The sequence below is a fragment of the Ochlerotatus camptorhynchus genome, unplaced genomic scaffold (genome assembly GCF_037179485.1).
Source record: "Ochlerotatus camptorhynchus isolate MF236.1 unplaced genomic scaffold, CSIRO-AGI_Acam_v1.1 ptg000006l, whole genome shotgun sequence".
Lineage (NCBI taxonomy): Eukaryota > Metazoa > Arthropoda > Insecta > Diptera > Culicidae > Ochlerotatus > Ochlerotatus camptorhynchus.
The window spans coordinates 2,857,610-2,873,507 of NW_027040498.1; the positions used below are offsets into that span (position 1 = coordinate 2,857,610).

The 15,898-nt window shown below is 45.6% G+C and overlaps 1 protein-coding gene across 1 annotated transcript in view; it reads right to left on the reverse strand.

The window, feature by feature from the left end:
• The window catches only part of LOC135717574 (uncharacterized), a 1,030,279-nt gene that overhangs the window by 926,623 nt on the left and 87,758 nt on the right, over positions 1 to 15,898 (reverse strand). The gene's annotated exons all lie outside the window — the stretch shown is intronic.

Consider the following 15,898-nt stretch of genomic DNA (forward strand, 5'->3'; position numbering starts at 1 on the left):
TTAGTGAGAGCATGTGACACGACCATGCCGAGGAAACTGGAGCCAAATAACAGACGGCGTCCAGTCTACTGGTGGAACGAGGCACTTAGTACTCTCCGCGCTAGTTGTCTCAGAGCCAGAAGACGTGTTCAGAGAGCAAGAACGGAAGCAGACAGAGAGGAACGAAGAGAAGTGTTTCGAGCGGCCAGGGCCGCTTTTAAACGAGTGATTAAGCAGAGCAAGTCGAACTGTTTTAAGGAGCTGTGTCAAGACGCTGATGCCAACCCCTGGGGCGACGCATACCGAGTCGTGATGGCGAAGATCAGAGGTCCAACGATGCCCGCTGAAATGTGCCCAGAGAAGCTGAAAGTCATCGTGGAAGGACTTTTCCCGAAGCACGACCCAACAACCTGGCCACCTACACCGTACGGAGAAAGAGAGGGAGATAACGTCGAAATCACCAACGAGGAGCTCGTAGTAGTGGCGAAAGGATTGAAGGTGAAGAAAGCTCCCGGTCCGGATGGAATCCCCAACGTAGCGTTGAAAGCGGCGATCCAGTCATCCCCGGACATGTTCAGGATGGTGCTGCAGAAATGCCTGAACGAGGGTCACTTCCCTGACAGGTGGAAGATACAGAAGCTAGTGTTGCTGCCGAAACCAGGAAAACCGCCGGGGGATCCAGCATCATACAGGCCTATATGCCTGCTGGATACACTCGGAAAACTCTTGGAGAGGATCATCCTAAACAGGCTGACGAAATACACGGAGAGTGAGCACGGATTGTCGGAGAGGCAGTTCGGATTCCGGAAAGGGAGATCGACGGTGGATGCAATTCGGACAGTGGTCGAGAGAGCTGAAAAGGCGTCCAAACAGAAGCGGAGAGGGGATCGATATTGCGCCGTCATAACGATCGACGTCAAGAATGCGTTCAACAGCGCCAGCTGGGAGGCCATCGCCGATGCACTGCATAGAATGAGGGTCCCTGACTACCTGTGCAGGATCCTGAGGAGTTATTTCCAGAACCGGGTTCTGGTCTACGAGACATACATAGGACAGAGATCGATTAGGATCACAGCGGGAGTTCCACAAGGCTCCATCCTTGGTCCAACGCTCTGGAACGGGATGTACAACGGCGTGCTAACGCTGAAACTGCCCAAAGGAGTTGAGATCGTTGGCTTTGCGGACGACGTCGTCTTGACGGTAGCAGGCGAGACGCTGGAAGAGGTGGAAGTGTTGTCAACCGAGGCAATCGACATGATTGGTAACTGGATGAAAGGAGCGAAGCTGCAAATAGCCCACCACAAAACGGAAGTGTTATTGGTCAGTAACTGTAAAGCGGTACAGCGGGCGGAAATCACCGTCGGGGAGCACACCATAGCCTCGAAGCGTGTGTTAAAATACCTGGGAGTGATGATCGATGACCGGCTAAACTTCAACAGCCACGTCGAATATGCCTGTGAGAAGGCTTCGAAGGCCATCAACGCGATAGCTAGAATCATGCCGAACAACGCTGGTCCCAGCAGTAGCAAGAGGCGTCTTCTGGCCAGCGTGTCATTATCGATGCTGAGATATGGAGGTCCAGCCTGGGTTCCAGCGCTGGAAACGAAGCAGAACCAAAGGAAACTGAGCAGTACGTTCCGGCTTATGGCCATGCGAGTCGTGAGTGCGTACAGAACCATCTCGTCGGAAGCAGTATGCGTTATCGCCGGTATGATCCCTATCGGCATCACCCTGGCGGAGGACAGTGAGTGCTACAGGCAGAGAGAAGCCGGAAGAGTACGGAAAGTTGTGAGAGTGGAGTCATTGGCTAAGTGGCAACAGGAGTGGAACACGACGGAGAACGGTAGATGGACACATAGACTAATACCGATTCTTTCGACCTGGGTGAACAGAAAACACGGAGAAGTCAATTTCCACCTAACGCAGTTCCTGTCTGGCCACGGCTGCTTCAGGAAATACCTGCATCGGTTCGGACACGCAGCGTCACCCCTCTGTCCGGAGTGTGGCAACGTCGATGAAACGCCGGAGCATGTGGTCTTTGACTGTCCAAGGTTCGAGGCAGTGCGAACGGAGATGCCCGTCCTTAACGTGGAGAATGTCGTCGATGAAATGTGTCGAGAGGAGGACTCTTGGAATGCCGTCAGCAGGGCAGTCACACAGATTATGTCAGAGCTGCAGCGTGAATGGAGAGAAGAGCAGCGATCTAGCAACGCCAGCTAGCGCTGAGAGTACGACAAGTGCATGAGCACAGCCACCCCCCGAAGTAGTCGCTTCACAGTGGTCCCGGGGGGATCCAGGCAGAGGAGAGAGTAAGGAATGGGTTTTAGTGGAGCTGCACTAGGCAACTAGTGGATACCACACCGTGCCACCTTCACTACAGGCCAGGCTTCTTGAAGCTTTCCTAAACCTTACTATAAAAAAAAAAAAAAAAAAAAAAAAAAAAAAAAAAAAAAAAAACACACACACACACACACACACACACACACACACACACACACACACACACTCACACACACACACACACACACACACACACACACACACACACACACACACACACACACACACACACACACACACACACACACACACACACACACACACACACACACACACACACACACACACACAGACACACATACACACACACACACACACACACACACACACACACACACACACGCACACACACATACACATACACATACACATACACACACACACACACACACACACACACACACACACACACACACACACACACACACACACACAGAGAAGTGGTGACGAGGTCTTACGAAGGTTTTCTGATCGCCAAAATTAATGGAACCTTCGTATGTAGTTGCTATACACACCCGAGATGGGCAATGGAGCAGTTTCATCTGATGCTAGAAAGACTCACCGGGGAGCTCACCGGACGGAGACCAATCGTCATTGGAGGAGATTTCAATGCTTGGGCAGCGGACTGGGGAAGCAGATGTACCAACGCAAGAGGGTATAGTCTGCTGGAAGCTCTGGCAAAGTTCGACTCAGTCTGGCCAACGAAGGAACCATGAGCACCTTCCGCAAAGATGGTAGGGAATCCATTATCGACGTCACTTTCTGCAGTTCCTCGTTAGTGGCGAGTGTGTGAGGAGTACACTCATAGTGACCATCAGGCGATTAGGTACAGCTTTGGCCAACGGATACCTACGGCAATGTGGAAAACGAAAGTTAGCAAGCGGAGGTGGAAGACGAAGGCATTCGACAAGGATCTCTTTGTAGAAGCTCTCCGGGTAGACAGCAGCGTCCCAGACCAAAGCGCGGACGAGTTGACCGAATCGTTAGCGAGGGCATGCAACACAACCGTGCCGAGGAAATCGGAACCAAGGAACAGACGGCGCCCAGCTTACTGGTGGAACGAGGCACTTAGCACTCTCCGCGCTAGTTGTCTCCGAACCAGAAGGCGCGTTCAGAGAGCAAGAACTGATGCAGACAGAGCAGAGCGAAGGGTGGTGTTTCGAGCAGCCAAGGCCGCTCTAAAACGGGAGATAAAGCTGAGCAAGTCAAACTGCTTCAAGGAGCTGTGCCGAGACGCTGATGCCAACCCCTGGGGTGACGCATACCGAGTCGCGATGGCGAAGATTAGAGGTCCAACGACGCCCGTTGAAATGTGCCCAGACAAGCTGAAAGTCATCGTGGAGGGACTTTTCCCGAATCACGACGAAATGACCTAGCCACCTACACCGTACGGCGAGGCAGAGGCAGACAACACCGAAGGTAGACAAGTCTCCAACGAGGAACTCGTAGCAGTGGCGAAAAGGCTGAAGACGAAGAAAACTCCCGGTCCGGATGGAATCCCCAACGTGGTGTTGAAGGCGGCGATCCCGGCGTGTTCAGGATAGTGATGCAGAAGTGTCTGAATGAAGGTCACTTCTCGGACAGATGGAATATACAGAAGCTAGTGCTGCTGCCGAAACCCGGAACACCGTCGGGGGATCCAGCATCGTATAGGCCTATATGCTTGCTGGATACAGTCGGAAAGCTACTGAAGAAGATCATCCTCAACAGGCTAACGAAATGCACGGAGAGTGAGCATGGATTGTCGGTGAGGCAGTTCGGATTCCGGAAAGGGAGATCAACGGTGGATGCAATTCGGACAGTGATCGAGAGTGCCGAGAAAGCGTCTAAACAGAAACGGAGAGGAGATCGATACTGCGCCATGATAACGATTGACGTGAAGAACGCATTCAACAGCGCCAGCTGGGAGGCCATCGCCGAAGCAATGCATGGAATGAGGGTTCCTGATTACCTGTGTAGCATTATAAGGAGTTACTTCCAGAACTGGGTTCTAGTCTACGAGACGGACATGGGAGAGAAATCAATCCGGATCACGGCGGGTGTGCCACAAGGCTCCATCCTTGGCCCAACGCTCTGGAACGCGATGTACAACGGCGTGCTAACGCTGAAGCTGCCCAAAGGAGTCGAGATCGTAGGATTTGCGGACGACGTCGTGTTGGCGGTAGTAGGCGAGACGTTGGAAGAGGTGGAAATGCTGGCAACCGAGGCGATCGACACGGTTTCCAACTGGATGCAAGGAGCGAAGCTGCAGATAGCCCACCACAAAACGGAAGTGCTATTGGTCAGTAACTGTAAAGCTGTTCAGCGAGCAGAAATTACCGTCGGGGAGAACGCCATAGCATCAAAGCGCGTGCTGAAGTATCTTGGAGGATACTCGATGACCGACTAAGCTTCAATAGCCACGTCGACTACGCATGTGAGAAGGCGGCGAAGGCCATCAATGCGATAGCTAGAATTATGCCGAACAACTCTGGACCAAGCAGCAGCAAGAGGCGTCTTCTGGCTAGTGTATCGTCGTCGATACTGAGGTATGGAGGTCCAGCCTGGGATGCAGCGCTGAAAACGAAGAAGAACCAAAGAAAATTGAACAGTACGTTTCGCCTCATGGCCATGCGAGTCGTGAGTGCATACAGAACAATTTCGACGGAAGCAGTATGCGTTATCGCCGGAATGATACCCATCGTCATCACCTTGGCGGAGGACACCGAATGCTATATGCGAAGAGATACCAGAGGAGTACGGACATTGGTGAGAACGGAATCGATGGATAAGTAGCAACAGGAGTGGGACGCAGCGGAGAACGGTAGATGGACACACAGGCTAATACCGATTCTTTCGACCTGGGTGAACAGGAAACACGGAGAAGTCAATTTCCACCTAACGCAGTTCCTGTCTGGCCACGGCTGCTTCAGGAAATACCTGCATCGGTTCGGACACACAGCGTCACCCCTCTGTCCGAAGTGTGGCAACGTCGATGAAACGCCGGAGCATGTGGTCTTCGACTGGCCAAGGTTCGAGGCAGTGCGAACGGAGATGCCCGTCCTTAACGTGGAGAATGTCGTCGTTGAAATGTGTCGAGAGGAGGACACTTGGAATGCCGTCAGCAGGGCAGTCACGCCGATTATATCGGAGCTGCAGCGTAAATGGAGAGAAGAGCAGCGATCTAGCTACGCCAGCTTGCGCTGAGAGTACGTCAAGTGCATGAGCACACCCACCCCCCGAAGTAGTCGCTTCACAGTGGTCCCGGGGGGATCCAGGCAGAGGAGAGAGTAAGGAATGGGTTTTAGTGCAGCTGCACTAGGCAACTAGTGGATACCACACCGTGCTAACTTCACTACAGGCCAGGCTTCTTGAAGCTTTCCTAAACCTTACTATAAAAAAAAAAAAAACTTATAACATTCATAATTTCACAATTGAATTTTCGCTCCATCCAATATCCATATGGAATGTCTACCCGGATAGCACTGAACATGGCCCGTTTCCAGAGCAAATCGTCGGCAGCATTCAAAAAAGTTTAGTCGGTTGAATGTTCCGTTGGTAGAGAAGGCTTCAAGCATTCCGTTTTGCCCAATGAAACAAAGCAAGGATTCCCTAGGCTTCCGCACAAATTCTCCTCGAAACACTAAGCGGTGGCCTCAAACTCCGTAGCCCCTGGAGCGTAACATGGATCTGTTATCGAAACTAACCTCGTCTAAAAAAACGAGGTTGTGGTAGTCCCACTGAATGCACGAAATTTCGTTGAAAAAACGGATTACATCACTTTCCTTGATTTGAATTGCACGACGTTCCAAACATTTCCAGGTCAAACCAGCGTTATGTATGATGCGCCAAATGGATGAAATAGATATTGTCGTCTTGAACTCCTGCTGGAACCGCTTTCTAGATTCATGTAGATAAAGCGTAGGATTTTGTAGATACAGGTTTATCAACCATTGTCGTTTTTCGGGAGAGAATTTCATAGCATCCCTTTCGTAACTTCGGCGAGAATAGAATCCGTCCTCCTCGTATCGCATGATCCAATTTGTGATTGTGGACTTGTGTTTGTGATAAATTGTTGCTAGCCTCGATTTGGACAATCCAAGGAAATAATATCCATATAAAACATGATATATGGTATTCACTGACGCTCTCTGATCTTTCACAACGGAAATAATAGTTGCCATTTTACGCAATAGTATTTATGAAATAGTTACGTTTTTAGTTGAACATCGATGTTAACTGACGTTTCTTTTATTTACAAAATTTTAATGATCAAGACACATGGCGTAAATAGGGAAAGGTGGTAGCTTTTGACATTTGAACCATCTACGAGCTCCCTCAATTTCGTCTCTATAGTCTAAATATTCGTGGAAGACACAATATCAATAATAGGAATTCTTTTGTATAGAACGCTAAGCGCGGCTCTTCGCTCCAACTATGGCAGCGGCCTTAGAGTCCTATGCGGAATCAATGGTAAACTTAACAGGTTGCTTAGATGTTCCATGTTGGTTTCAATCAGCGATGACATGTATCCTGATTTTTGTAAGTGATAAAAGTTGGGATGCTTTTAAAGCTGTAAAGCTGTAGTTTTCATGCAAATCAGTTAGATTAGATCATTTGCAAGTATCAAAAATGAATTATGAAGGCTAGTTTGATGCATTTTTCAGAAGTCTAACGAGAAGATGAATTGAATTGGTAACGACTATAAGTTGTGAACAATCTCAATTGAACCTTTGCAAATCATGAATTTTGTGATAGCGCACATTTGATAAAAACTCATTGTCATCCTTTAATGTTAAGAAAACCTCTCACCCCAGGAGGCCTGGGTTCAATCCCAGTCGGCGCCACCGGGATGTTCTGAGGCATAACATCTCTGATCACGCCTTCCTTCGGAAGGGAAGTAAAGCCGTTGGTCCCCGGTTCATGAGTTGATGGGTCGATAGGTAGGGTCCAGGTGTCGAGCTGCCTCCCTGGTGTCGGTAGCATTGGTGCTCAGCACGGAAAACAAGATCGACGGAAAACAAATCAAGGGAAAAAAATGTTAAGAAAACGAATCATTGTCCTCCTTAATCTCTCAACATCAAATAAAATGCCCTCTTTTTCAACTTTTTGATATGGTTACCCTTAACAGTGGACGGTGGTTTGGTACAGTGAAGGCCAGTATTGAATCTGCTTGCCAGTCTGGGCAACAACGGCACTTTTAACCATACAAGAGTCCTTGATACGTTACATTCTGTCTTTATCTGATAAAAATTTACGTTTTTCTTCTCCAGATCTGACGGTCAACACGGCTATTTATGACATAAATCTCCGCCTTCTGTCGGTGACACATGTTGACAATCTTGTTTATTTCACTTCAATGGACGGTTCTAAATTTTCCCCGGAAACCGGGAACAGCTTAACAATATAATCCGAATGATGGATATCCCACTGAACAGCCAGTTCATATTCATAAATGATTAACATTGAATAAATTCCACGATCCAACTGATACTCTCCCTGCTCCAACTGGTTCGCTAAAAGAAAAATGAATTTCGATACATTTTTTCATGAGCAGAATTGAAATTCTTACTCATAAGCATGATATCACTACGTTTAATTAAAAACAGGTTAAATTAATTAATATGCTTTAGTACGTGATAAAGTAACACGTTGATGAAATATACAACAACAAACAAGTACACTAGCAGCAGGTCACTACGATTAAAATAAGCCAAGAGTCAAACTATTTAAAATACTTAGGAATACTTATGAGAAACTTGAAAAAACTAAATTGATATTAGAACTGAGTGGGTTGCCTCTAGTTTTACAGCAACAATATCCTTCCTTTATAGTAACGGAGAAGATGGGCGTGGCCGGCGATGGTAATAGTCTTGCTTTTCCTGTTCTGTTTTTTTAGATGCTTCTTTTAGATGTTTATTCTAGATGCTCGTGCATCGCTCCACTCTTCTGACAAACAAAAAACACAGGTAGAACAGTAAACCTGAGTAGCTACGTAGTACAGGAGGAATTTCCAAGGATTATGGGTCAAATTAAAAAAAAAATTGTGTCCCCATGTAAGTTACTCGACACACTTAATAGGTGGCATTTTTTTCTGAGTGTGCCCCAAGTGTGCCACAGCTGTGCCGGCAGTGCTACTCATTGTAGCGACTGTATTTTTTAGTGAGTAGTAAATATTTGGGTATGCTTGGTAACCCGGTATTTCTGACAGTTCGAATGTTTTGAAACGGATTCGAAGCAACAAGAGACTGGAATTGCTACGAAACTTTGCTTCAATTTCGACTGCTTGCTAGTGGAATTGATAAGAGCCGGGGAGAACAATATTAGCATGAAGAATAACAACGTGAAAAACTCAGCAAGGGAGATTGCTGCCGGGGAAAGTAGGTCGCGAGATCGTGAAATGTTTGGACACTACCACATTGTTGTTTCGAGTTCGAGGAAATGCGTACAGAACGATGAAACGTGATTGGTGTGGAAGTTTGAACGGCCACAATCATAAATTTCGTCTCAGGAAAAGTGATGAACTGATCGGATTGTACCACTACCAAATCAAGTTAAAAGTATCTTTGCGGAACTCCTTGCTCCAGCATTGTGATCTGCGATGATCACCTGCTATCTCTGCCTCGACAAATATATAACGCGCTGATCAACACCAATGGTATCAGCCACAACCAGAGTAATCCCTTACTATCCGAAACATTATGTTTCACGACTCAGGTTTTGACTAACCACTCCCATACCCCCTTCCTCAATCTTACTCGGTTTTTTTCCAGCTCAGCTTAGTTTTATTTTCCAGTAAATATATAATCATATTTTTTGTTACGATTTAAAAACGAAGAATACTGTTTATATCTTGACCTTGATCTTGGCTTCAATGTGAAAATGCTTCTGAACGAATCCAATTCAGTTGTTTGAGAAACCTTTTTGTTACCAAAAGTCAACCGGAATGTAAACAATGATGAGTGTTGCTACTTTTGTTTGAATGTCATGTAAATTTCTGACCATGGGAGCCAATTAGTGTGGCCATATTGTGCCGAATCCCTTGTGTCCAAAACATATATCAAATTTCTGGATCGTGCCTATAAGTTGTATGGATCATTTGCAATAAGTTAATGGGTAATCCGAATAATGCTCATTCTCATGACTCTTAAAATTCATTATCACTAAACAAAATTAATATGCTCTTTCGATAGCCGGCTATCGAGAGATTAAATAAACAACAAATAAACAATACATATTTTGGTTGCATCGCCAACTTGAGGTGAATCCTAACCGAATACCCTACCCACCCTAATAAAAAATAACCATAAACGAACGATAACCCAAATCATTGAACTATTCCACAAATGGTTTGGATGATACCCAGAACACGTCGTTAAGCAAATTAACCATACAATTTTTATTAGGGCAACCCTCCAACTCCGTAGCACTTATGAGGGTGTCGCTAAGTCGGTGGCCTCTCGTTAAGTAAGTACTACATCAACATTTCCTTCCCTATCCCTAGTTATGGTAAAGATGGGCGTGGCCGGGAATAGCGACAGTCATGCTTCTGTTACTCTTGTTTAGATTGGAACCAATGTTTACTCCCCAGCATTATTCCTGAAAGTAGTCTAACTGAGAATTTCAGAAGAGACGTGACTGTCGTTAGTATCCAATCTACGAAGTATATCATAACAACGCTAACGCTAATCCGAATAATGCTCATTCTTTAGAAATTTAGCGGTACAATTTTACAATTGTGTTACTAAATTTTACATAAAACATGGATTATCTTTTTTATGGATTTTCTCCGGTGTTTGATGGATCATTTGGATGTTTTTTTAAGGAACATTTTTCAATATTTTATAGATCGTTTTATCAATTCTAAAGGTGCATACTTAGAGCTGCCTTTAAAGTCTTTCATGATTTCGTGAAGCTGTTTCAGTGAAATGGTACCCTATACCTTCGGCAAAGACGTCAATAGTCCTACGTCAGTAATTATTAGGATCCTGCGAAAGTTATCAGATAGTTAGTATACCCAACAAACAGTTTTAGCTGCAGACTAGATTATACAGGCAAAAATTAGCTCTGTAAGGCAAATTTAGCTTTTATAAGCTTATCTGCAGCTAAAATTGTTGGTTAAGTAGCTGCTTCAATAAATTAAAATACGATATATGGAATGTGTCATGTAATACCAGTTACAGAAATATATACTACTTTGGCAGTATCATAACAATACATCCTGAATGCAGCAACATCAATTTTCCCATGCACAGGCAAGCACACTCACTATTTCCGAAAATTACTCAAATATTTTACAATGTTTATACGGTGAAATAAGCTTTTGGGGTCTTTAACAATGCCAAAACGGGCAGGTCAGTAAATCTAAGTAGCTTCGCACAAATTGACCGTTTTTAATAGATTATTAAAAAAATCAGCAAAAAATATATGTATACATTAACCGTTTTCCCAATAAAATAAAAAAAATAAATCTCCAACATCTGTATAAGCTCCATAATGAACATCACTTTGAAAACAATCGTAAATCTCGTCCACCGTGAATCTTATCCGGTTGAGGTACTGCGACTTAAACCTAACAAAATATCAAGCAAATGTCATCTCATATCTTCTTCTTTTTTTTGCATAACTCATCACAATAATAAACAGATCTGACCCTGCTGCAAATACCACTTAAAAAGTCAGAATATGCTTATTCCAACATCCAAAACTCAGCTCGACTCGTCGGAACCAAACAAACCGAGCAAAAAAAGCGAAAACAAAGACAAATTGCAAAAGTAAATTAACAAAGTGTGCCTGGTCGTGGCCTGGCGTAGCAAACGTACAAACAAACACCGGCCAGGGTCTTACGGGACAGTCCGGCGCCGGTTGACATTGACAAACACAAGCAAAGGCGTTGGCGATGTCGACGAGAGAAATGAAAAATAATAAACTTGACGCAAAAGAGCCTACCCACAACAATACGTCGCTGCTGATTCAACCATAAAACGTGAAACTTCTGTTCCGGAAAGCCTGGTAGCCGCACCCGGACTGGAGCGGACCAAGTGCAAACGAACAAATGTGTTTGTTTTTACAACTGGAAGATATTAGAAGGAATTAATGCCATTTGCTACTGTGAAATAGTGACCATCAGATGATATGTAAAGCTCAGAAGGTTCTAGAATCACTTTGGTTCCGTCGATCTTGTGTCCGTACTGAGTACCAATGCTACACTATTGAACAGGAAGGCAGCTCTCACACCTGGACCCTACCTATCAACCCATCAACTCATAGACCGGAGACCAACGGTTTTACTTCCCTTCTGAAGGCATGGTCAGAGATTCTATATCTCCGAAAATCTCGGCGGTGCCGACTGGCAGTGAATCCAGGCCTTTTGGGGTGTTGTCGGTATGTGTTTCTTATAAAAAAAATGATGGGGAAATTCAAATATACTCATTCATATAAAATTGCGTTTGATGTTTTCAAACGAGAATTAAAAATACCTGTTCAGACGTAATAGTCGCATATTTAGGTTTCTTGACTAATTTTCTTATGAAAGCAATAACCAATGCTATCTCTAGCGTCATCCGTTGTGGAGATATTAACAAAAAAGTGCGTTCTTGAAAATCACGAAAAACGAAAAAAAAAGTTCCCCTTGACCAAGGAGTGGGTCATTCCGTGCCAAGTGACAAAGAAAAATTGCAAATGTGAAATTAACCTTCTGATTTGGACCAAATTTGGAGGGTATGTTTATTTTGCTCCAAATTAAAAAAAATCAAAATTGTTGTGCTGATCGGGGCACTCTTCGGTTAAAGGGAACATTTTATGTTTTTCGTGATTTTCAAGAAAGCACTACATTTCTTAACATCTCAGGAACGAATGAAGAAACAGATAGCATTAGTCATAGCTTTCATAAGAAAACTCAATATGCAAACTTATCTATCCCTAGAGAGCCCCGTATAGGGGAGGTGCGCCAGTTATGGCCTATGCAGTTTATATGGGATTGTGTCATAATCGGAACAGCTTCCCTAGTTATCGGAAAATGTAATGTGTATCAGTTATGACACAGTTCAATAACGATATTGTTTACCCAAAAATTGAGTGTGCAATATATTTTGTCTAACTAATGTTTACCGTGTAGTGCAGGCTTATCCCCCTGATTGTTTTGACAGTTAGATTAGCTTGATTTTTCTTGCAACATGTAATTCCAGTTAGCGCAGGGAAGGTAGGAGCAAGAGTTTAATTTTCACTTAAATAAAGACCGTCGTGAAGCACGGAAGTTCAAACCCAATCCGAAAAATTACAGTCCACCGAATTTTATTTTTGACCACTGAATTCCCGAAGAAACATTTGGTCCTCCGAACCGGATAGTGAATTTCGCGCGGGATAAGTAGATTTTTCAGTGAAAAGTGTGATCGTTCGCTAGTCGGGAAGTGAAACAGAGTTTTGGCTGCTGAAAAAGCCGTAAAGTGAACAATCAGCCATAGGAGCAGATTACCTTTGGCGGTCTTAGCTTCGGTTTCAAGCCGGCAAGTGTCCGAGCAGAAGAAAGGGTGTTTTTTTGCAGCCAAATGGACGTGCGGTAGCCCGTTGAAAAAAGTGTTGGCGGAAGAAGAGCCGGAAGCATTTTTGAGGTGCCGTGCGAAAGGAAAGCGACGGCCGTTTTGAAAGGCTGATTTAACACGCCGTACCGGCTGAAAAAGTGTAGGCGGTAGAGCCAGAAGCATTATTTGAGGTGCAGTGTGAAGAAAGGCGACGGCCATTTGTAAAGCCGAGTTAGCATGCCATACCCATCGAAAAAGGTGTTGGCAGAAGATCCGGAAGCATTTTTTGTGGTGTCGCGTGGAAAATATCGACGGCCATTTTGGAAGACCGATTGAATACGCCGTACCGTGAAGAAGTGTTGCGGTGACGTCATAAAGTTTTGATCTTTGTGGTGTGTGTGTGTGACAGCCGATTGAGTTCATTCCCACAAGGGGCTGGTAATGTTTTCACTCACGGTACGCTGATGCTGCTGGAAGAAAAATAGTAAATTCTCCGGTGGGAAATAGAAATTGAAACTGAAAAGAAGAAGAACAGTGAAAGTGGTATGCTGTTGCGATCGGGAAACCCGAAAAGAAGGATTGTGTTTTCGACGCCCGTCGCTACTAACCTTGGTTCTTCTACGTTCCGCTCTCCTCGGGCTGACGTTGTCAAGGCTGAAGAAACTGACACCAACAAGACCGTTGGTGACGTTACACCGACAGCAACCAGCAGTGTGCGGGCTCAAAGGGAAGAGCAGCAAGCACGGCAAAAACGACTGGAAATGGCGGAATCGGTTGCAGCGCTGGTGCAGTGCTCGGTTGCAACAAAGGGAAAGGTTTTTTTTTTTTTTTCTTTGGTTTGTTTTTTTCCGTCGATCTTGTTTTCCGTGCTGAGCACCAATGCTACCGACGTGCCAGGAAGGCAGCTCCCACACCTGGACCCTACCTATCGACCCATCAACTCATGAACCGGGGACCAACGGCTTTACTTCCCATCCGAAGGAAGGCGTGATCAGAGATGTTATGCCTCAGAACATCCCGGCGGCGCCGACTGGGATTGAACCCAGGCCTGCTGGGGTGAGAGGTAATCACGCTTACCACTACACCAGCGGTGCCGTTAAAGGGTAAGGTTGATCGCATTCGACGTGCAATCGACGCTGCGAACCAGGATCACGGTAAGTTCTCTTATCACGGTCTTAAATTATACGTTGAAACTGCTGTCGCTGCTTACAACGAATACAACTCGTTGCAAAATCGGATTTATCTAGCCGACCCTACGAGAAGAGCTGAGTTTGAGCGGAGTTACATCGATTTCGAGGAGATCTACGAGTTCGTCCGAATTTCGCTTGCCGAAATGATTCAAGCGCATGAAGACGTTCAAAGGCAGAATGTCGAGAAACAGATGAAGTTGGTCGAAATTAATCCTGTTCAACAAGCTGGTAGTGGATTGCGAACTCCACAGATGGTGCCATCCCTCTTACTGCAGCAGACGCCGCTGCCGACGTTCGATGGCCACTATGAGAATGGCACAAATTCAAGGACAGATTCAAGGATATTTTGGATAAATGTATTGGAGATTCGCCAGCCACCAAACTACATTATCTTGATAAGGCGCTAGTTGGGACGGCGCAGGGGGCTATAGACCAACAGACACTGAATGATAACAATTATGAAGGAGCGTGGAGGATTTTGACGAAGAAATTCGAGAATCTTCGCATGGTGGTTTATGGCCATGTCACACAGCTGCTGGCTTTGAAGCCAATGGCAAGGGAGAGTCATGCGGAATTGAAGGCTTTGCTTGATGTTGTGGAAAAACGGTTGGAGTCTCTCGAGTTCCACAATCTTAAGATGGAAGACAGGTTGTCTGAAGCGATACTCGTGAATCTAGTTATCTCCCGACTAGATACTGAAACCCATGCATGCGGCTACTATCCAATAAGCGAAATGTTGCCCTATGTGTAATAAAGAACATTTGATTGAAATTTGTGAGATGTTTAAAAAGATGACCGTGAATAGTCGGTATGCCAAGGCTAAACAGCTGGGTCTGTGCTTCTTATGTCTGAAGCGAGGGCATCGTACAGTTAATTGCAAGACCGACAGTAGTAAGTGGTGTGGATGCAAGAGTAAACATCACCCCTTCATGCATTCCAAGGATAAGGACGAGAATGCTGAAGCAGCGGCGGGCAAGGCTGAGGCGGGTCCTGTTGCTGGCGGTTCCGGAAGCGGTGAAGACGCGCGTACTGTGGCGAAATGTGAAGTTCCTGTTATGCCGTCCGTGGCTGTGAAGCAGGTGTTGCTGGCAACTGCCGTCGTGAACGTGATTGATGCTGGCGGCGTAGTGCATAAGTGCCGTGCGCTACTGGACTCAGGTGCAATGGCGAACTTCCTATCGGAGAGGATGAGTGATGTACTGGGATTGCCCAAGATTTGCGCGAACGTACCGATTATCGGTGTAAATGGTACAAAGACGACTGTGAAATTTAAGGTCATTGCTACAGTGAAGTCCAGGACAACAGATTACGAGTTTTCCTTGGATTACCTGGTAGTACCCCGTGTTACTGGTGCGCTACCTTCGTTGAAACTTGATGCCAGGGGCTGGCCGATCCCTCCTGAGTTGACCCGAAATTCTTCGATCCTGGTAGAATTGATATGTTGATAGGGGCGGAAGTATTCTACGAATTGATGCAGATTGGCAAGATTAGTATGTCCACAGAATTACCGTTGCTGCAAGAGAGCCTTCTTGGGTGGATGGTTGCTGGACCCGTGTGCAATGTTCGAAACGTTGTCAGTGTTCAGAGCTACCATGTTGTTCCTACTAACCGTGGTGATGAACAGTTGAACGAGTTGATGTAACGCTTCTGGCTGATTGACGAGCAAGTGAACGAACCATTGGAGATAGACGACTGCGAGCGTCATTTCATGGCTACGTATGCTCGAGGCAAAGACGGAAGATATGTTGTCAAACTTCCGTTTCGTGAAGGCGCTGGTGAACTTGAAGACTCTCGAGTACAAGCGGAGAAGCGGTTCAAGGCATTAGAAAATAGATTGAAGAAATATCCCGGCACGAAGCAAGGGTAAGCTAATTTCATTCGCGAGTACAT